Here is a 23,596-nt window from a genome sequence, read left to right on the forward strand (position 1 = left end):
CCATTTGAATAATTTGTGCATGACCCATAAGTTTTACTGGGCTATAGGAAATATGAACTCAACAGTTCCATTTTGGTCTCATACAGATACTATAATTTTTATATATACATACTTTTTTAATGCATATTGACTCTCTTTTTTAAACTTTCTCAAAAAACCCATGTGGATAACAAAATAAACAAACAAACAAACAAAGGACGACAACTTTCCTTCCCTGACTCTTTAAGATACTGATGCCTTTCAGTCAGACAGGGAATGCTTCATTCAGATAACAGAACACGGACTTCTCCGAGTAACTGCAGCTATAATTGTAGTAACTGCTTATACTGCTTCCATCCTGTTAGTGTTGCAATCGTCGGAAGAAGAACACTCAAGTAAATTGCCTTAATTTCTGATAAACATCCAATTTTTTATTTGTAACAAACAAAAAAGAACTAACACCTTCAAAATGTTACCCCTTTCTTCTGTTACCTTATTCTGCTTCTTTGGTGTCGAGAACATGAAAAAACAGTACTGCTTTCCCTGTCTTTGATGTCTGGCAGCCGTTTCTTAAACCAAAACACTCTGATTCAGTGGATGCTCTGCCCATTATTACAGATGACATGGCTTTTCCAAAAATGAGTATCCTAAGGACAATGAGGGGTAGCTTTATTTGCAATCATTCACCAACTACTATTCCATTTAGTATCTACTAAGAATTGGCTTTGAGCATCTTCCTCTGCTGTATATGGTATTTCCACGCAGTTACTGCATATTATACAAAATAGTGATCAAAATAAATGCCCTTTGTTGTTGTTTTTACTCATACACAGAGTTCATATCTTTGGCAAGGACACGTTTTGCCTCTTGTGTACTCTCATTATGACAAATAAGGCAGAGGCATGAAGAATCTGTCCCTTTGCAGGGAAATAGCATGTTGGGCAGAGCAGCAGCAATAAGAAACCCAACTTTACTGACTCTTATCTGACAAGAAGAAAAAACTCTGTAGAGTCAAAATGCTAAACAAATGGTATCATTTAAAGCAGTTACTACTCGTGGGTTTCAGTGTGCTTCACTGGAAAGCAATTTTTTAATAGCATTATTAAGGTAGCATACCATGATTTATTCTTAGTTGGTTTTCAGCTAAAAGTATTTTTGCCTCTTGCATTTCCTTTTTTTGCTTAAAGGAAGGATGGCCTAATAATAATTTAATTTAAAAAAAAAAAAAACCAGCACAAAATACAACCGCTCTGATTTATAGGTTCAGATAAAGAGATTTGAAATGTCCATTAAATCCAAACACTACTTTCAATCTTCCTTCTTCATTGCTTACTATTTTGCATAATTTTCCTTTATACCCTTGAATAACATATGGATAGGCCAACCATATCACTGTCACTTGCTCTTTACATAACAGATTCCTGCTATATTATCATTCCATACTTCAATAGCTGTGTGTGTTCTTGTTACCCCATCACAATAAACTGTCAGAACAAGGAAACAGACTTCAGTATGTGGCTCTGCAGCATTTTGGCAAGTTGAAGAAAGACAGTAAAAGAGAAAGATGGGGAAGAAAGAGTGGAGAACAGGAGGGAAAGACCAAGAGCAGCACTTACTCTTTTGCATGAGAAGATATGCCAAGATGACAACCACGGTGCTTCACAGTAAAGCTCAAGTGATCCAGAAGGTCTGCAAAGAGCAGTGTGCTCTGCAGTGGTCTGGAGTGCTGGGTGCCTGCTGTTACCACTGCAGCTACAGAAAGCAGACCACTGCCTCACTCAGGATTGAGCCTTCTGGGTCACAGACCATCACACTCCCTGCAGCACCCAGCGCAAGACATGCACTGGTTGTCTTCCACAGGTGCTTCCAAGCCCTTTCGTCACCACCATTGTATGCAGACACCCACCTCAGCACATGATGGGGAAGTGACCACAGAGACACTGGGAAAACATCATGATGTCACTCTTTGACCCTGACACAAAGGTCAAACGCAGCAGCAATACAGAACCATTGGTTTAGTGCCACAATGCTAAGAAAGTCTAGAGAAAGTATAAACTTAATCACCTAATGAAACAAAACTCGAGTAATCTTCCCTCTCCAAACACCCTGAATGAGCACTAAGTACCCTCAGTCACTTAAATGAAAGAAGTTCTCTACGAATTTACTTCCCAGTTCTTGTAAAATATTCCTGAAAGTTTTTCAAGCTTCATGGGAACACCTGAATGCACATGTAAAACTGCACATCTAATAAGCCTGCTTCTTGTCTCACTGAAATCAGATGCCCTTAATTTGAACAGTAGGAGACCTGGGCCTTTTCCACTGCCATGTTCCTTATCAGAGATCTATAAATGTCACATCTTTATTTTATTAGTGAAAGACGTATATTATAAATTAACAAAAAAGCATTCTTGTATGTGAGTTTTCTAGCCCCTGTTGAGACTCTGAATTCTTGAAGGTCAAATAGAGCAGACCATAGGAAGAGAGAGAAGAAAATGTTCTGCAGTATCCTTTTCAAGAGACTCCACAGCAAAGAGACAATAAATAGCTGATTTGTTACATGGCACAAACGCTAAGACCACAGGTAAATGAATCTGGCCATGAAAAAAGCAACAGCTTGTCCAGTACTGTATCTACATTAGTTAACTCCCTTTGTGATTCAAGTCCAAGACTTTGCATTGTTCAATTTCCGCCTGTTCCTCTGCTCTAGATTCCCTTTGTGACACTTTTATCAATGGAAAATCGAGGGAGGGATTTCCAACTGGGAGCTCAACAAAAAAACAGGAGGTTCAGTCTGATTTTCTCACTTGCGCTGCAAGAACCATTTTAGCACTGGTAATAAAAGCAAAACTACACAAAGAAAAAAAAAGACATGACCTGAAATTATTTTACCATCGTAAATGCTGCATCGTTCTTTATTCTCCAGTATTGTTAGTGTCACACATCAGCACAATAATTTGCTAACTTAAACAGAGCTCCTTGCAAGTAACGAATTTATATTAAGGGTTGATGTCAGCCAGAATTCCAGAGAAACGCTAAGAAAAAGTTAACAGTGCCAGTGGTCAGACCTACTCTTTGTTATGCCCTTGCAATTTTGACAGACTTACAGCTGCAATTTCACAATTTAAAAAGAAATAAAATAGCCTGACTGTCTCTTTTGCTAATGGTGGGGAAAATACACACAAACAACAGAAGGTAACCATCACTCTGGGAACCTTGCAAAATGGGTTTTGCACAGGGACATCTACACGGCTACACCTGGGGGTGTCACTACAGCTGCCATGGTGTAGGTACAACCACAGCCAGTTTGGTGCTTACTTTAGTTGTAAACTGAGGAGGTGGTTTTGAAAATGAGATCTTTTACACTAAGGGGATTTCCAAGATAATTTTCAATTGATAGATGTGGTCTCATTTAAGAGCAGAAAATGCTAATAATCGTACTTTGAAACATTATGGCAGTACAGACCATTCATCTCGGGAGACACCTCATATAGTAACAACAGAGTAACAACTGCCATACATTTACAGGAGCACTGCCCAACATGGACAACAAGCTCCCTGAACTCTGGAGCTATTTTCATACACCACCAAGGAGCCCTGGCTACCACCTTCTCAAACAAAAGGACAGATGCCTCAAGGCCTTTGTTAGCCAATTATCCAGCCATTGCAGGCTCTGCAAGGGTCCCAAAGACAAGTAAAATCTCTTTCTCACACACATTTGGGGTAATGGCTCTGCTGAGAGAAGCACCTTTATATATAATAGAAATCAAGACAGCTATCACCTTAATTGCACAAGCTTGGTAAAGCTGCAATAAGACAAGAGCAGCAAAGTTGAAAGGGAAATACATGGGTGAAGAATCAGATGCAAAGGCTATCTGCTCAGAGAGAGAAAATACTTAAAGATGTGTCTCATGATGAAAGAAAACTGGCAGTCACCATCATCAAATAGACTCGAAGTTCAGAAGGCATCTGAGAGAGCATGGTATGGTACCCCAACTCCCCTATAGTAAATTTTTTTATGCCTGTTGGAAAACTTAGTATTTTCAAAAGGTCACATGGATATCATCACATAAATCATAACAAATAGTAAACTAGTAAACCTTGAGAACTGACTGATGGCATTCTCTGAATCTGTACTGCAGACCTATTACAAGGAACAAGAGTTAAAGGTAATCAATTACCAGATACCTGCCATGTAGATACCCCTATCAAGGGAGCAGACCAAGCAAGAGAGGATAAAACATTTGCAATATTTTGATGAGACTGCTGAGGAAGGGCCTGCCTTCCTAATGCCAAAAAATGCTAAGTTTTTTAAACAGGCTACACTATTTAAGCCCAGTACCAGCTCTGTTTTACACTGAACTTTCTTATTATTGGTTATGTCCTTCCTAAATAAATGCATAACCCATGGATCTGGGTTATGTCTCCAGCTCCAACCATTTACTTTGTCTTCCACAACATACAGAGCAATTCTCGTTAAGTATCTGAATGTCAAGCAGCTCAGTAGAAAGTTAAGGAAATGCCTAATGCAAAATTAATCTAAGGGGAAAACCATGTGTAGAGAAAGTTAATTTAACTTGTGTGAAGTCACACAAAGTAACTGAAGGAAGTCTGTGTGATCCTAGCAGACACAACCTATACTATGTCACAGACAAATGGAACAGGAGGAAATGTACTTAAAAATATGTATTCTCAGCTCCAACTCTAGACACCAGCACATGAGAAGGCCATATTAATTAGATTCATCAAGAAAATCTCCATATCATTTCTCATCACTGTTTACAGTCTGATCTTTCACTGTGGCCAATCTCTAAGAAAGACATTACAAAACAAAACAAAAAAACCCCAGAAAACAACAAAAAACCCACAACACTAAAAAACCCAAAGGAAAATCACCACACCCTCAACTCAGACTTAATAATTACAAGCCAAAAAATGAAGTGGGGGAAGAAATAACTTCCTGTCCCTACAGGTAAGATAAGGTTGGAGTTCTATAGCACTAAATTGGAGAATAATTAATACAAGACCAACAAGTTAAACAGCCTAACGGGGTCTTTTTAATTTATTAAATATATTTTGCTTTAATCACATTATTTTTTCAGAAATGTACAATAATCTTTGTGGTTTAAAATGACTTTGTATTCATTTTTTAATGGAGAATATTTTTATTCATCTAATACATTATCCTTTCAAGAAAATTATCATACTTGACTACAAGTACTTAATGAGGCGCTAATTAATACTCCTATTTCTCCCCATTTAAAAATCCTTTGAGAAATGAGGTCAGAAACCTGGTTTAACACACAAGACACTTCTCAGAGGCTAATGGGGAAGGGACACAAAAGGCACTTGACACCCTTCTCCATGGAGGACATCCCTTTCGAACACTCAAGTCCAACATGACGGCCATCCCTGTGGCTGAGCCATGGGGGCTTGCTGACCCAGCAGTACATCCCTCTTCTCCACACCTCACGAATGACAAGAAGTAATTCTCCCAGTTTTTTGTTTTAATAGGGTGAATTTTACTTTTCACACTCCTGTTAGCTGCTTGCAGCAGGCAACCTGCCCACCTCTCCCTGGGAACACAGCTGAAGGGCTTGTCCTACTACAGCATGCTCCTGAAGCCACTTATTCCCCCCGTCGCTTCTGACAAGTGAGCGTTGTAACACAATGACAGGCAGCCCCACCTTCCTTCACACAGAATCCCTGGCTGAGCCCTGGCACCCTGCCAGAGGCTTCAGCAGTCACTGTGTCTCACCAGGGGCACAGTAGGCAACCGTGAATTACTCACGGAACACCTCCCAGAGTAGAAGCGGCTGTTTCAGACTCAAGGAACTGGTGCAGGGTTAAAGGGCAAAAGTGGAGACCAATTGCAAGAGTTTCTGAAGCTCTCCAGAAACGTGCAGACACTCACCCATGAACTTCACTTTTGGGTTTGTGCTCTGCATTGTGTTTAATTGCAATTATCTAAGAGCGGCTCCATGATGGGAGGAGGGGTGGAGAAGAAGGTTTCCTTTTGGCACAGCTTGTTCAGAGTTCAAAGGACACATATGGCCTGCAAACACAGTGCAGGGAATAATGTAAAATTAAAGGAGGGATGAGAGGAAAATGAGAACACAGCAGGGACAAGCAGTGTTCTGGATCTGCTTGACTGGAATTTTAAATAAAGGAACAGGAGGGGGGGGAAAAATCAACAAAACCCCCACACTTATTTTAATTCCACATCTAAACAGAAGGAGGGATCACAGGAGGGCCTGCCATTTGAAGGGAAGACCTCTGGGAAGTAAGACCTGAGCACTCCTGCTAGGGACCGAGACCCCAACCCTGGTGCCTTGGCTAGGCAGCAGGACCCAGAGGACTGCCCAGAAAGCAGGACTCAGGAAGCTGCCAGAGGTACAAGGGCTTCAGGAAATGTACTGCCAACACCTCCAAAGAGACAGGAAGGGTTTATTTCAAAATAAACACATGTATGGTACCAAACCTGCAGGGAGGGACAGCATATCTGCCCATAGAGGAAGGCAAGAACAAATAAAAAGGTGTCCGAATAGCACAGGTTCTGATTTCCCTTGCAGTACTCATCTTGCCATGAAAAGAGAGCCACATAAAAGTCAGCAGCCTGCTAGATGGTGCCTGTGCCCATACCAAATCCTGACACCTGCTTGTGGCCTTGTCTTTTGTTAGGGCAGAAACCAAAGCCTGCTCTTCCCATTGCAGGACATGTCATGCACAAAAATAAATAAATACGCACACAAAAAAAAAATCCACAACAATCCTTGGTTGTAATTTCTACATAATTATTGCACAATAAGCACGCATAATGAGGGAATGAATTTATAACCACACACAAGCTATATTTACCAGTGGACTGGTTACAAAGTAAAACAGCAGGAAACCACAATGTGTGTCTTCATATTAGCTCCTCAGCAGTGGTGCAGGACAGGGCTGTCGTTGCAGCAGTGCAAGCTGGGCAGGTGAAACCCAGGTACGCCCACCAGAGAGGAGCACAGCCCCATGGGGATGGAAGCTGGACTGAGCAAGACACAAAGATGCCACCAGATATTCAAGCAAAGCTATGTAGAGGTGGGGCTAGAAAGACCTGCTTGGCTTCGGGGTTTAGCAGTTGGCCACCCAAACAAAACCTGAAGGGAGTGTTGCCTCCCAACTCTCCCAGCTTCAGAAATTTCAATTCCTAGTGGGAACTGAAAAAAAAAAAAAAAAGCAACACAGAAAACCAATCAAAAAAACACCCCACAACTGGAAGTGCAGCTCCCCAGGCAGTCAGGACCCAGGAGGTAAACTGTCCATGTCCCTTGAAATGAACAGTCATTCCCGGAGAGCACTTTGTGCTCTTCTCCCATCAGCTGTTAACAGTTGACCCCACTGCAAAATCGGCACAATTCAACCCAAACTGACACAGTAGGACTGTGACTCAAGAGGAGGCCTGGTGAGGTCAACTAGCTGGGACCCAGCTGACAACTTTCAATCACTGGAGAGAGTTGATCTGGCTCAGTCTACAAGCCACCAAGCGGTGCTGAGCTCAGGGGGCTTTCATACCTTTCAACGCTGCTTTTCAGGCAAATATGGCTAAACTGCATCACAACTTCAGAAGTTATTGGAAATGTGGCTGGGCCAATACACTTAAGGCAAGATAGGCAGCACACTCACGAGAGCCCCATTTCCTCAGGCTGACTTCACAGAAGCAGGCAGCATCCCTGCTGTCAGCAGTACTCCTGACCACCTTGCCCCAGCTGCTCATCCTCACTTTTCCCTGTGCCAGTACAAACCCTCATGCTTTCCAAGCCAGTGTGAGAATGATGGCAAGCTAGATCCAGGAACAGATCCTGCTGAAAACATACCTTTTTTTTTTTTAGGGATTATTTTTGACTTGGATCCTTTCCCAGACCTGGCTCAGAGCATGACTACACAACACTTATGTCAGCACAAGGAAGCCATCTAATGAGCACCCATGGGGGGGGGGGGGGGCAGGATCACTGCCATCGCTATCCTGGCCACCTTAATGAGCTTGTAAAACAACGGCCTACAGACAGCAGGTTAAAAAGTCACAGAGCTTCAGTAAATTGAGGATGGCAGATTAAAAAAAGAAACAAACAAAAACCAAACAAAACCACATACACACAGGTTACCAAGCCACTGGCACGTCAAGTTGCCAAAACACAGCAAAAGCACAGGGCCTTCTACCTTCCACCGGCCTTCCACAGGAAAAGCAACTCTGAGTTCAGCTCCACCACACTGTCGGTTCCTGACACACACCCAGGGAAAATCTTGCTCTTTACTACTTCTTAGGCAGGATATGCAGAAAAAAACCCACACCTTGCAAACCACTGGTATTCAAAATGACCTATTCTCTTATCTTTTTGGCTAGGCATGCTCTCCCTGCCCTGCTCTATCCCTGGAAAGACAACAAACAGCCCAGCCTCCAACTCAAGGTGGAAGCCTAAGAGCAAAAGAGAGAAGAAGGTGAACAGGGACAACAACTCTCCTTCCTCGTGAACTACAGGTGCAAACCCATCAAAACAAAAAGTGTAATCTTAAATACATGCTAAGATGGAGACAGAAATCCGTGATAACTGCTACTGGTATTTATGCTGACCAGTGCACTATTATTGCTGTGGTGGCAATCAGAGAATCTGTCATGAAAAGAAAGGATGTGTCGGGTTTGCTATCGATCCTTGTAATTCCTGTCTGAGTACAATCATACCATCTTGAAATGTAGCCCAAAAGGGCACTGTTATTCCGGAATTGAGCTGCTTTTGGAAGATGAGTCAAAAGAAGTTCCACGTACTTAAATCTCTTCTTGAGATTGCTGACAATTTTTCCTGGCTTTACAGCCACGTTTTCTGATCCTTAATGTATTTTCTTTCCCCTATTGCTGAAAGAGCCACACAAATAAAGAGAAACCTGGCTTTCCCAGGAAATCACACAACTGACTATACACAGAGAGCTGTCAGATATGCACAAAGTAAACTAACTGAAATAATATCATTTTTTCCTCTCTAATATCCTTCATTTATAGTCACTGTTGGTGTTATATCTAATAACAGTAAGTAGAACGATTTCACACAATGCTTTCCATATTGAGACAGTTATTCTACATCCCCCTGTGCAGCAGACAGTTTCTGTAGTTTGCTTTTTATTATGGCAACAGAGGAAGGCACCTCAAACTAAGCCTGAAGAGGTAACCATTCCCTAGAGTCAGGGCTGAAACCTAGTCTAACAACTGGTCATGTCTACAGCCAGAGCAAGTGTTTCTCCTCAGTGAAGTCTGGACATTGCCAGTGGATGGCAGGCAGAAGCACAAGCCTTTGATGGCCCACCCCTTGCCTCTCAACACCAGCAGCCAACAGCATGAGCAACGCATGGGGCCACCTCCTGCTCCCAAAAAAACCTTGGTTTGGGACAGCACAGATGCAGGAGAGCTTCCAGACACTACAAGGGCTGAGTTCCTGTTTGCAAAGCCTTGGAAAAATGCTAGATAAGAGGTAAGTGCATATTGCTATTAGCACAAGGCTCATGTGGATAAGCAGAGGCCTTGATTGACAGCACTGCTCTCCCCCTCCATTGTTCATCAATGGGAAAATTGCTGAAAAAAACCCTGGGAAACACACCCAACTCACACCATATCCAAACTAAACAAAGGGACAAAAAATAAATGCATCCTGAGCATTCACTGTATTTTATGTTCTTTTTGTAATGGATTACAATTCCTGTGATGTCAATAATGTATACAATGACAAGTAAACTCAGAGTACACAGGAAGATGCATAAGGAGCAGAAGGTCAATCCATACCATCAGACACAACATGTCACACATGAAAGATAACACAACCCGGTGGATTAAGTCTTATTCAGTATCATATTATATTATAATCATCATATTATTGCATCCAAAACTGGGCCCAAAAATACATATGAAAACACATATTCCAAACATGGCTAGAACAACAGCACCAAACAAAATATATGATACTAATTCAAGTATTTGTAATTCAAGACAATTTTACAAATTGTCCATTGTAGCTGGAAAACAGAGAAACACAGTCCTGAAAAAGGACTGGAACAATACTGACCCAAAAATTGTTACGTGATCATGTTTAGCATGCATTAAAGTATATTCATAAATCTGGGATTTTTGAAGGTAGGAAAAAATGTAACAAAAACATTTAATTAACAAATTAAATGTAAAAAATAAGGAAAAATCAAAGATATAAATCAGAAGAAATATGAGCTAAGAACTATGAAAATATTTTGTGTGCACATTTGTGTGAAATTCAATACAATTCCTGGTATCTTGGATCACACCTGTCTATGTTTTCCAGACCTCGGTTTCAGAAGCTTACTACCTTTTTTTCTGCATGGTTTCAGAAGGACTGCAGTCTCTTTAACAGTGAAGTTCTGTCCTCCAATACACACATGTTCCCAATGACTCCAACCAGCTTAAGGTTAACTATAAATACAATGGAAAATCTGAGGTAGCTTGTTGCCTAATTCTTCCATTTTTTCTGATGTGCATAATGAATATAAAATGAATATTTGAATTAACAATTAGGACAGACAAAGGCTCTAATATTTTACAAACTATTTCATGCAAAATAGTAGATATGTGTTCTAGGTCTCTGTTTTTCAGACCTTTATTGTCAAATTCTGAATTCTTTTTGTTCCATTATCACTTTCAACAGTCTATTAACACAAAGCAGAGCCCTGCTAATTTGCAGTAATGTTTAGAATACCTACTCTAAATTTATGGAAGAAATCAATAAAGTAATCCATCAACAAAAAGGAACAGAAAAGTGACAAAACACCTTCTGTTCTATTACTGTGGCAATTCTAAATGGTGTTTTAATTACTCATATAAATATCTCTAATGCATTAGTAAATGTGATGTATCACATATCCTATTATTATTATTATTGTTATTGTTATTGTTATTATTATTATTATTATTATTATTATTATTATTATTATTATTATTATTATTATTATTATTGGGTCCTAGTTCAGGAACATGGTTCCTTTCAGGAATACAAAGAAGGCATCTGAATACTTTTTTTGTATTTGATTCTACCCAGTCAGATGCTGCCCTGCTTTGGATCTGGAACACCACAAGAGTACTCCACAGCACTCTGCTGAGAGCAGACCCATAGAGAAAGTCATGTAATGTCACACAGCCTTGTAACAGACCACACAACACAACCACGGGGCAGAAGCACCTCTCCACCACTCCTTCCTTAGCTCCAACAAGCAGCTGCTAGGACTGCAGCTTGAAAGGGGAGGCAACCAATATCCTATACCTTGACATCCCACTGAGAAAATGAGGATAAAACAACGAGCTAGTGAATATCTTTGGGAAGAGAAGTCAGGGTCTGCCTTGCCAAGCTCCTCCTCCCTTTTCCTTGACATGTGAAACTCTGTGCATCTTCTGTGCACAAGCACCCCAGGTAATGCCATTCTCACTCATCACAGCCACGTTCACCCCACCCACCCAGTAGCTATGTTCAACCAGTAACTAACATTCTTGTCCCCGGAGACAACCCAACAGCACAAAGAAAGCTACGAAACCCATGAGTGAAATTCTGCATTTTCAAATGATGACAATGAGCTTCAAAGGAGAGACTTTAGTGCACACAGCCCCACAAATACAGCCCCTTTTTATCTCAGCAGGGCACATAAAGGGTTAACTAACCTCTACTGCTTATATTAAGTATTAATCTCACCCCTCCCTTATTTAGCAATTTCCTCTTTAAGCCCTGGCATCTCTTCTTCATTTCCCCCACAATCTTGGGTCCTTTTCCTCCTCAGATTATCATCTACTGGAAGTTCCCCCTCCCTGACCACTGCCCACATCCCAGTCTTTGTTCTGGCTCCCTACAGTGCTCCGTGTCTCGATGGGCTTCGCATTTACTCCAAATCTATTGCTCTCCTGGTCTTCAAAGCTTGTGAAGCAGGTTTTCACTCAGCTGCCCTCACCTTCCAGGTTGGGGAGTAGCACATGGAAGCTGGAAGGAAGAACTCCACGATCACCAGGCACCATGAGAGCAGGGCTTTGCAACTGAAACCCAAGGTGGAAATGCACGCTGTGTCTTATTTAGTTCAAAGTCGAAATGTTTCTGTCTAGGATGTCTGTTTGTATCTCAAGTCACAAAGAAGCCATTAGTACCAATAATGTGTCATTATGGGGGCGTCAGTAGAGACTCCACAGCTAAGGTTAATTTGAGATGCATAATTTAATGCAGAACTAAAATCCCTCCATTTCACACTTTACTGACTGAATTCAAATCATTCTTCCAAATTTGACACAGCAGCTCTTAAGGGGACACTTGATTTTTTTTAATTTTATTTTTATTTTTTTTATTTTTCCTTTTTTGGGGGGGGCAATTTTAAGTAAAATACAAGTTACCTATTGCAGAAGAAAAATGTACAGATCCTCCATTTACAACCACTTTAACCTGTGTTCCCCCTCACATTTCTTTTCTGCAGCTTCATAAGGCTTCATACTTCACACATTCATTCTGACACATTAGAATATGCGTGATACAGGCCACTTCCACAAGTTAAAACAAAACCAAACCTGCTCAGAGTTAAAATTTCACTCATCATAACCCCAGTGACTTTGCCAAGAACAGCTGACAACACTGCTTATCATAAACATACCACATCGCTTAGGTAACAGTAGTACCCACACAATTCTCTTAGTATTTCTTGGTATTTCTAGTCTCAAGGTCCTGCTAAAATACATTAAATACATAAACCTTGCTTTTCACACAGAAAACTGAGGCAAAGACAGAAGGATGCTGTGATTAGACAAGTGTTTCAAGATGGTCCAAGTCTCCCAAATCCACTGATAATTTGTTTTGTCAGGCAACTTCTCTGAGAACAGCTGATAAAACACAGAAATAATTAAGCAAAAGCTCATCACAACATAACAAAGCAGCATGGTAGTGAGATCTCCATGCCGCTGAAGCAAAGATGCTATCAAACATCTCCTGCCTGTTACTGTGGATTCTTCAGTAAAGCTCACATAATGCTACAAAAATGCATAGAAATGTTTAATGATTTTTGTCAGCTGACACAACTAGATTTTGCTCTGAACTTTCAAGAAATCAAAGTTCAAGCACACAGACATTCTTTGGAGAGCTGCCCTCAATGCTAAAAATGGCAATGGAATTGCAAAAGGGGCGGAGGGAAGAAAATTCCAAGAAATCTTTGACTCATCCATTGTAATTCATCAGGTTTTTGGAGCAGAGAATGGAATGCCGTCAAGCTAAAACTGACAGAGCTATTTTCTGATCTCTAAGTGATGTCAATACTTCACAAAGCCACAAGTGCTCTGCAAAATTCTAAGAATGACTCTTAAATTTTGTTAGATTGGGGAGGGGGGGAACCCAGAGCTAAAAGAGGCAATTGAAATTAAACTCCTACGTAGGTGTGCTTTTGAATACTGAGAGTATTAGGCTTCACAGTTTTGTGCTATCTGTGACTCAGACTTGCTTCCACAGGTGTCAAGAGACAGGGGACATAACTGGAGCTCTGCAGAAACCTGCTGCTTTGTGATTGTTTTTTTTAACTATATATTAAAAATATTATCCTCAAAGACAGACAAAAGCAGGTTTTTCCACTCAGCACAGACTTGAATCTTTTCAGTCGACAGATTTTACTGTCCTCTTAACTTTCATCTAGTGAAGCAGACTTAAGGTTTTCAGAACAACATGATGTCAACCAAGTCTAACTGGCAAAATGGCTTCAAGAAAGTTCTGAGAATAACATATCTACTCTGGCATTTCAACACACTATTTTTAATTGCAGTTCATTAAAAATTTAATAGAAGAAAAATTATATTCACTTCCAGCACTGTTCCGTCAATGTAGTGAGATAATCGTGCTGCTGTATTGTACATAAAGCAATATTTATGAGTAGTGGTTTAGGTAATTTAATGGAAAGGCAGAAAGCAATGATTCATTCCTTGTTCTATCTGTTGCTGAAACATGACTTTTGCCAACTGCAGAGCCCAAGCAGGCACACAGAGAGATTGGTTTCAAATGCTAGTAAAACAGAGACTGGGAAAATGAAGAGACAAGTCAGTTGAAATGCCAACCAAAAAGAAAAAAAATCTGGATTGCAGATAAGAAGTACTTTACAGAGTAGCATACAAATACAGGCCTCTGAGGTAATTTAAACCAAATGTAGATTGAAACTGAAGTCGTTTAGTGAGTCAGCACAGTAAAAGGACACCAAAATTACATCCGAGAAAAGTGCAATTCTTTTTGTATAAAATGCTGTATTTTATTCCAAATTTACCAGAAAACAAATTAATTGTCTCTTTTGTGTTGAACCTCTTTTGTTTCCTTTGCACTCAACCTCTATCTTCCAGAAACAAACTGCATACAGGCTGACTAGTGAATTCTGATGTCTAGGACTTGAATTTTCCTTTCACAAAAGTTTCATCTCCAGACCATGAAATATTAATAAACAATCACTGGCATGAACACTACTGACCATCTTCCAAGTTATGATTACTTTCCTCTGGAAATATTTTTTTTTTTTTACATTAATAGTTAAAACCAAAACTACAGAGAACCATTACAGGCTCTGCCTTCCAGACTCTGTCATCCCAGAGGTTTCAGTCACCTACAGCTCAGAGCAGACCAGGACTTCAGTGCTAAATATGCTCAACATCAGTCAAAGAAAGGCTTAGCCTTGTATCTGCCTTAAACATTTTTAAAACCATAACCATTTTTAAACTTACAAAGCAATTTTCATCTCACTCTTGCCTCATACTTTCACAAAAACGTAATTCTGTGAAAGCCACAACAATTGCTTGTTCAACAGAGACTGCTACTCTCTGAAGTGCTTTCTGAGATAGACTTGTACGGACAGACGTGGGTAGAAATGAATACTCCAAAAATATCCACAATAGATAATGAGCAGTGTCTAGAAACAAAACAGAAAAAAAAAAATGTACTGCAACTGCAGCCCAAATTGGAACGAATGCCTACAGTAGCAACAGTACAGGAAGAGCAGAATGTTATTGTACATTACTGGCATGCAGCCCGTAATTACAAAAAATACTGCAGTATTCCACGGTAACAGCATAAAATATTATCATTTCAAACAAGCAGCTGCAGCACCCTGACCACAGCAATCAGAGAGCAGAGAGCCAGGGGAGGAGAGGGCGGCCAGCTGCCAAAGGATCCCCACTGCAGAGGGTGAGCAGGCCACAGGGCTGGTGGCCTCAGGACAGCTTCTCCTCGCACCCATGGCTCCACTCCATCAGGGCACAAAGGGCCACTGCTCAGCAGCAAAGGGTTCTCACATGGGCTCCAGCTGCCGAGCCCTCTAGCAGAGGGGAAGCATGATGGTCACTCTGCGTTCTGCCTCTTGCTATAGTGTGCCCTCTGCCAAATTTGCATTTTCACATTGTCTTGGATTCAATAAAATCTTCCACCATTCCAGCACCCCTGCACTAACTAACCCCTGTGTTACTCAACCCCCTCTAACACCCAGCCAAGAGGTTTTAGCAGTGGCCTAGCAAGAGGCTCCCAAAGCATGGGTTGGCATATGCTGCCATTATGATGGCTATCATTCGCCTCCCCAGATGGCTCAGTTGCTCCACCATATATCAGCAAAATGGGAGACAACGTGTCCACAAGTTCATCAGCCACGCTCTTCTCAACTGCTCTACTCAAGGACTGCCAGCGCAGATTGCAGTCCCACCATGGCAAACAGAAAAACCCAAAAAGCTACAATTAAGTCCGTCTGCTCACTGGCATGCACTGCATACAAATGAATAGTCCTAGCTCAGCATTTGTAGAAATAACATCTATCACATTTAGTCTCTACATGGATCATAAAAAAAGACCATCTAAGAATCATAGAATCAACCGGTTTAGAAAAGACCTCCAAGATCATCAAGTCCAACCCTTGATCCAACACTGCTGTGGTTACTAGACCATGGTACCAAGTGCCACATCCAGTCTCATCTTAAAAACCTCTAGGGACAGTGAATCCACCACCTCCCTGGCAAACCCATTCCAATGTCTGATTACATTCTCTGCAAAAAATTTCTTCCTAATATCCAACCTAAACCTCCCCTGCCGCAGCTTTAGACTGTGCCCTTTTGTCCTACTGCTGGTTGCCTGGGAGAAGAGACCAACCCCCACCTGGCTACAACCTCCTTTCAAGGAGTTGTAGAGAGTGATGAGGTCATCCCTGAGCCTCCTCTTCTCCAGGCTAAACAACCCCAGCTCCCTCAGCCTCTTCTCATAGGACTTGTGCTCCTTCACCAGCCTTGTTGCCCTCCTCTGGACCTGCTCCAGCACCTCAATATCCTTCCTGAACTGAGGGGCCCAGAACTGGATGCAGTACTCAAGGTGTGGCCTCACCAGCCCTGAGTACAGGGGAAGAATCACTTCCTTGGACCTGTTGGCCACACTGTTCCTGATCCAGGCCAGGATGCCATTGGCCTTCTTGGTCACCTGGGCACACTGCTGGCTCATGTTCAGCTTCCTGTCAATCCAAACTCCCAGGTCCCTTTCTGCCTGGCTGCTCTCCAGCCACTCTGTCCCCAGCCTGTAGCGCTGCAGGGGGTTGTTGTGGCCAAAGTGCACTTGGCCTTGTTGAACCTCATCCCGTTGGAATCAGACCACCTCTTCAGCTTGCCCAGGTCTCTCTGCAGAGCCCACCTGCCTTCCAGCTGATCCACACTCCCCTCCAGCTTGGTGTCGTCTGCAGATTTGCTGATGATGGACTCAATCCTCTCATCTAAATCATCGATAAAGATATTAACCAGAACTGAGCCCAACACTGATCCCTGGGGAACACCACTACTGACCAGTTGCCAACTGGATGCAGCACCATTCACCACCATTCTCTGGGCCCGGCCCTTCAGCCAGTTCCTAACCCAGCACAGGGTGCCCCTGTCCAAGCCATGGGCTGCCAGCTTTTTCAGGAGAATGCTATGGGAGATGGTGCCAAAGGCTTTGCTGAAGCCCAGACAGACCACATCCACAGCCTTCCCCTCATCCACCAGGCGGGTGACCTGATCATAAAAGGAGATCAGGTTGGTCAGACAGGACCTGGCCTTCCTAAACCCGTGCTGGTTGGGTCTGATTCCTTGTCCATCCTGTAGGTGCTGTGTGATTGCACTTAGGATGATCTGCTCCATAACCTTGCCAGGCACTGAGGTCAGGCTGACCTGTCGTTTCCCAGATCCTCCCTACAGCCCTTTTTGTGGATCGGTGTGACATTCGCCAATGTCCAATCATCTGGGACCTCCCCAATGAGCCAGGACTGTTGGTAAATGATGGAGAGTGGCTTGGTGAGCTCTTCTGCCAGCTCCCTCATCATGTCTCAGTCACATGTTTTCTGCAAACTTTATGCACTTGCAGAACTAGCAAGAGGAAAAGAAAAGCAGAAACCCTAACAATAAGGTTAGCAGAGAAGGAAACACTGTTCAAATGAATGTTACTTATTTGTAATGCACTATCCTGGTTTCAGCTGGGATACAGTTCATTTTCTTCCTAGTAGTTGGTAAATGTTGTGGGGTTTTGATTTAGTATGCGAATAATGTTGAGAATACACTGATGTTTTAGTTGTTGCTCAGTAGTCAAGGACTTACCCTAAGTCAAGGACTTTCCTGTTTCCCATGCTCTGTTAGCAAGGAGGTGCACAAGAAGCTGGGCTGGAGCATGGCCAGGACAGCTGAGCCAAACCGGGCAAAGGGATATTCTATACACTAGAACATCCTACTCAATATATAAAGTGAGTGAGTTGCCCAGGAGGGGCTGATCACTCGAGAACAGGCTGGGTATTGGTCAGCAGGTGGTGAGCAACTGTGTTGTGCACTACTTGTTTTTCTTGGATTTTATTTCTCTTCTGGTTATCTCCCTTTTTGTTACAGCTTCATCATCATTATCATCATCATTATTACTATTACATTTTATTAAACACCTCTTATCTCAACACAAGGGTTTTACCTACTTTTTTCCAGTTCTCTTCCCCATTCCACTGCAGGAGTGCAGGGAGCGAGTGGCTGCATAGTACTTGGTTGTCATTTGTGGTTAAACCACAACATTCATGCTTCCTATGTAGGCTGCAAACAGTACAGATTATCCAGACAAAACTGCAAAGCCCGAGCTTTGCCTCAGCTACCAATGCTCAGGTACTTGGCCTCTCCCCACAGACCAAGAACTCTGAAGTTTAGTTTGAAATACACGAACACTGTTGGGACAGCACCTTTTAGAGATATTCAAATCATGATGAAAACTGTTTCTCATGCTCCAAGCAGAGATATGCTGTTTTTAGGAGAGAGCAAATTAACTGCCATACCTAAATACCTGCCAGTTCACCCACACTTTTCATCTTTCCCACACCAGATTTTCTCTGCCAAACAAAAAAGGGACTGTAGTATATATTTGTAATATATATGCAACAAACTGCAGTAATACATGCAGTAGATTGAAATACTGCATTTTTGTATCCTCACAGCCAATTCATTGGCTTAAGGATTCGAAGTCCCACATGGAATACTGCAAATACACATAAAAGTCTCTGGGTCCTGGATTTGACTCTCTGATGTATGTAACAGATGTGTAAAGTAACACATAACCAGATGCCTCTCCAGTAAATGCACAGCTACAGACTGGACAAACTAAAAATGTTGTGTCCAAGGGCAAGGGAGAAGGGGAAGAACAAGAACAGTCACATATATAGCAAGGAAAGAAAAATTTAGGCTTTATGGATTTCTTGTCTACAATGCTGTAATTTTTCATGTCTGTAATTCAGCTATGGTATCACAAGAGAGGACTTTTTAGGAGGTGGGAGTCCAGCCATTGTGGCCTGGTTTGTACCATGTCAGGCTGATCAACTGTTTCTGGATGTCTTTGAAATTCCAGTGTCCTACCTCCAAAACCTCCACTGTGACTTCAAAGACATTCATCCAGAAGAGAAGTCTAACTTCTTTAGAAGAAAAAAATCCTCTGGAAAAATAGCATACGGCTGTATAATGGTAAACACCACAGAGGCCTTTCTCCATTCCCTGAGTTGGTGTGTCCTGGCCACAGTGGACTGGAGAAAACAGCTGGTGTGCTTTCACAATGAGCTTATAAGGCAGAGGAGAACATTGGGTGAGAAAGTCAAAAACTTGTTTAAAAGCCCCAGCTTCAAATTTCTGGCTACTCTCATTTCATGAAGTAAGTTAAAAAAACTCTCTACTATAAAGTATGTGAACCACTGACTTCAGATCTGGATCCCACCTTTTGCAAAGCTGCTGGTGGGCTTGGATCCAAGGCTTTGGTTCAAGCTCTCAGGTACTCCATACTAAAATGACTTATACCATACATCCTTTACAATAAATAGCCTCACGGTGAGGAGCATTGGCACGCTTCACTTTTACATCACTCTCTTGAAAGTTTAAGGAAAGTACTGAAAACATTACAGCTTTTGAATATTTTGCCTTATGTGGTTTACAGTGAGCACAGTCAACGGCTGCATAAGCTTCACCCATTTCCATGTGACATCCTATGTGGTGTGAGTACCAGGTAATACTAACCAGAGCCCAGCAGAACATACATGGGAGCAGTGACACAGGCACAGCCACATCTCACCACAGCGGTGCCCTGCATGGTGCCACTATGCTCTCCTGACTGCCTTGCAGTGAAGGTCTCTATTCTCTGTTCCTACCACCTCCTCTTTACAAAGGCTCACAAACACATATTGAAACAAATGAATAATTCCATTATGTGCCTGGCAGCATGCACTTTCCTTCTGATTCATAAGAGCAGTGTTCTATTGAAAAGATCCATATATAGGGTGTGAAAAAAAAATAATCTAAAGAAGTCTCCAACAAGCACACATATTGTCAAAGCCTCATTTCCACTTAACACAAGTTACTTTGGGATCTAATGCAGTTGATTTGAGAGGAAAATACAAACAAACAAACAAAGTCTTCTTCCATTAGCTGGGGAAGGGGGTGGGGAAATCGAACTAGTGCCATCTTTGTTGAAGAGCTCCACAAAACTAATCGTTTAGAAGAGCTAAGGAACATGGACAGGGGACAATTTGTGACTGATCACTGCCATCTGAACATGGCATGCTGACAGCTGAATGAAGAGCAGAGAAAGGCAAAACAAAACAGCCATGTGTTTAATCTGGGCAGGCTCAGTCCCCTGTGTTCACTCCCAGTGAAAAATACAAAGCAGGAGAGAGTCGGTCTATCTGCCCGCTCAGCTCAGCACCCAGGTAACTCTCTGCCACACACCACAGGACCTTCTCTAGGCACACAAATGGGGGTATTATTTCTTCACATGCTGACAAAAATAATCAAGAAAGGACAAGAGTAGCGGTACAATTTAAAATATCCTAAAATACATCTTTTGGCTCCAAAGAACTTCCCTCCAATATTCTGACAATGAGCTCCTGCACTCTCTGATACAAAGAAAGCTAAAAACGACTTCAGTGATTTTCTGAGTGCAACATAGGGCTGATTAAATGGTTATAAAGGCCACACAGATGCTAGGAAGATACCTTTTCCTGAACTTGAATGCATGCTTCCTCAGAGAGCAACAAAAAAGCAGTTGTGAAAGAAAAATTGTGCATGTTGTCCTGGCCTGATGTCAATGAAAGAAAAACAGCAATAAAAGCATTTTGATTTATGCTCTGCCCAGCCAAGAAGTAATGCTTGCCTTTGGGAGAGTGGGACAGAGAGAAAGATTGGTTGAGAGTGATCACATGAACGCCACTGCAGTGCACTTCCCTCTCACCGATTTCACCAGGACTGTCACCCTACACCTCAAAGAGAGCAAGGCATTTCCCCACCTGAGCCTTCAAACAGATTTGCATTAATATCTCATTTCACCACTACAAAAATCTCCTCAGACTCCTAATGAAAGAGTGCTGTATTGCTGTTTGGGCTCACAGTCCATAGCGCAAGACCTGCAAGTAAAAAGGAGTTGGCTAGACCAATTTGCAAAAATTTGAATTTTTTGGATAAATCATTACAAATACCTACAGGACTACTACAATTCCCCAAGCAATAGCTCTTGTCTACTGACCAGAAAGGAAATGTTTAGGTCCCTGCATTGGGCCTGTTGATTTCAAAAGAACCTTAATAGTTCAATTCCTACAAAGCAAATACGGAGCGATCTCCAGGGGTCAGCTATGCTCTCCTCTCTTCTGAAATCTGTTAAGCAACATATGTCTGCAAATGCCACTTGCCAAAGGGTTTTGATATTCTGCACATTTGTGGGAATGTATACCATGTTTCTTCCATGTTATGTGTGTCTTTTTGGTTCTGCAGGTTTCTTACAGGAATTTTGTCCCTCTCAGCACACTTGTGGGGCAGAACAGAGTAAATAACTTGAAATTTTTATTAAAGAAAGATGGTTTTTAGTGTTCATTTATGCAACATTATCAGTGGTTGAAAGTTTTACAACTGTAACATATTCTCTTTACTAGACTCAGATATGATTCTATGCCAATGAGAAATAAAAAAAAAAAAATAAAAAAAAAAGAGAGATGACCAGAGGGAAAAGGTGAGCTTTTCCCTGCACCTCATCACTGCCTTTATCAAAAAAATTATTCAATCTGGACAACACAATTCAGCCTCAGTCAGGGAACTCTTAGTTCGGCTGCTATTCAAATATCCAAGTGCAATTTGCAACTCTAGTTATGAAAGGGGACATTATTTTCTTTATACATTTATCTCTACTTGTTCAAAGACACACTGATGAAGCAATTAAGGCAGACGCATTATTAAAGCTGGCGTAGAATTCACGGGCTCTGCTAAGAAGTTTGATATTTCAATGAGGTGTTTAAACATAAAAATGAGAAATATGTACTTAATACAAAAATATCACTTAATGCTGTAAAATCAGATTACTCATGACATTATCTGAAACAGTAAGAGAATTGTATATGCATTTTTCTGGCTGTGTGTTGTATGTTTTTCAATAGCTTCTTCTGCCGAGTTCCCATATGACATAGATTCCAAACTAGGAAATATTTAGGCACATGCCTAACTTTCAGGGAGAATAGTCTCATTGATTTAAACAGAGTTTAACCCTTATAAATGTCAGAATGATTGCCTGTTTGTGAGACTGGACCTCATGGGGCCCATTTTTAAAAAGATAAATGCATTACATATTTTTACTGCTGTTTCTGGGTTTGCCATTACAGTTCTCTCCCTCCCTCTCCTGGTTGTTTTTATTGCCTTAGACAGAAATATCACGACACTCTGAGGCAAATAATGATTAATTTAATTACAAACTAACTAACTTATGACAAGACCCTCCAAGCACTTACCTCAAATCATGAGTGTTTCAAGATGCAATTGTAAATATTCTTTCTTTCCTCCTCTCACAGGAGATGTTGCAGACTTTTTTTTCTGTGTTTTGCATTAAAACTCTTTCCCCGTGCTCCAGGATCTTAAATAAAAACAAAACAAAAAAACCCACTCAGAATGAAAATGTCATTTCAAGTGACTGGTGGATGGCTCAGGGGAAATCCCTGACCTTTTTTCTATGTATATTTCATTATCTAAAGCAAGTGTGGTAACTTCCCCCAGCAGCAGCTCTTCTATGGGCTGAACTTTAAAAAAAACTCAAATAAAAAACCACCAAACACAACCCTCTCACACTGTTTTAGACCACTCAAAACCACGCCATTTTTAAAATCTAGAAGATAGTACACTACAAAATATTGATTTAAAGCACAATCCAGTATATATCAGACTTCATAAATTTATGACAGAGAAAAAGGAAGAAAGCCCAGAATGTAAACCAGAAGAAAAATCATTATGTAAAGTATTCAAGTTGTACACAGTTTTATTATTATTGCCACTGTTATTATCACTAATAATACATATATGGACAACTCCCTAAACCTTCACTGAGTTACTGTAGTATTTCTGTAGTAGCAGCATGGGGGAAGTAGTAGCCCTGCTGGAGAAGTAATGCAGCATTAGCACTACAAAACCCAGCCCAGCTGACGAGAGAGGAAGGAAGGGAGGAGGAGCGACAAAGCAAATGAGTAAGAGTAACTGGCAGGTCCCTAATACAATCAATTTTGATATTCTCCACCATCACCAAAAAAGGTCTGAAGGGTTTTGAATTTTCAGTAAGTGCTGTTACTAGAGCACTGTCTCACCACCCCACCCCACCCCCTGTTTCACCCCGCTTCCTCTCTCATACCTGCAGAGCAAGGCTTGGCCAGGAGCCAGCTGGGTATGTAAGAGTCCAAAGCAGGCTCTGTCAGCAGGAAAATCCCCTGGCTACAAGGAGCAAACGCTGCCAGCCAGTGCAGAGTTCACTTTCCTTCTGAGAGCATGGTCTTGCATTTGCATGGTCCCTCTGGATTACAGGCATCCCAGTTATTTCTCTACAAACAATTTTTAGGACCAACAACCACATTCATCTTTGCTCTGTAAAAAGCCTGAAAGGCGAACTGTTCCCAGGGTTACACCTGTAGCAATCCCCACTGAAGCCAACGAACTCACACAACAACAAGGAGGATTTGACCTTGCATGCTTGTAAGCCAGACCACTTTGATTTTCTTCCTCAGCTAGGACAGACAGGCAGTCCGAATAACTTTTTCTCTTGCCTTTAATTAA

The 23,596-nt window shown here is 41.6% G+C and overlaps 2 protein-coding genes across 9 annotated transcripts in view; both read right to left on the minus strand.

Moving 5' to 3' along the window:
• ATXN1 (ataxin 1) overlaps positions 1-23,596 on the minus strand; it is a 476,222-nt gene that overhangs the window by 391,414 nt on the left and 61,212 nt on the right. For 6 of the 8 annotated variants that reach the window (XM_051799176.1, XM_051799178.1, XM_051799174.1 and 3 more), the window contains exon 3: positions 22,291-22,412. The gene's annotated coding sequence lies outside the window, so the exon portion shown is untranslated. Of the gene's footprint in view, positions 1-15,980; positions 20,923-22,290; positions 22,413-23,596 lie in introns of all 8 variants that reach the window. The other 2 variants (XR_007906567.1, XR_007906568.1) reach the window with 1 other exon arrangement.
• Positions 1-23,596, minus strand: part of LOC127476333 (uncharacterized) — a 414,088-nt gene that overhangs the window by 347,295 nt on the left and 43,197 nt on the right. The window lies entirely within an intron of this gene.

Source organism: Manacus candei, unplaced genomic scaffold, assembly GCF_025592945.1.
Source record: "Manacus candei isolate 608988 ecotype Guabito, Panama unplaced genomic scaffold, ASM2559294v1 h1tg000049l, whole genome shotgun sequence".
Classification (NCBI taxonomy): Eukaryota; Metazoa; Chordata; class Aves; order Passeriformes; family Pipridae; genus Manacus; species Manacus candei.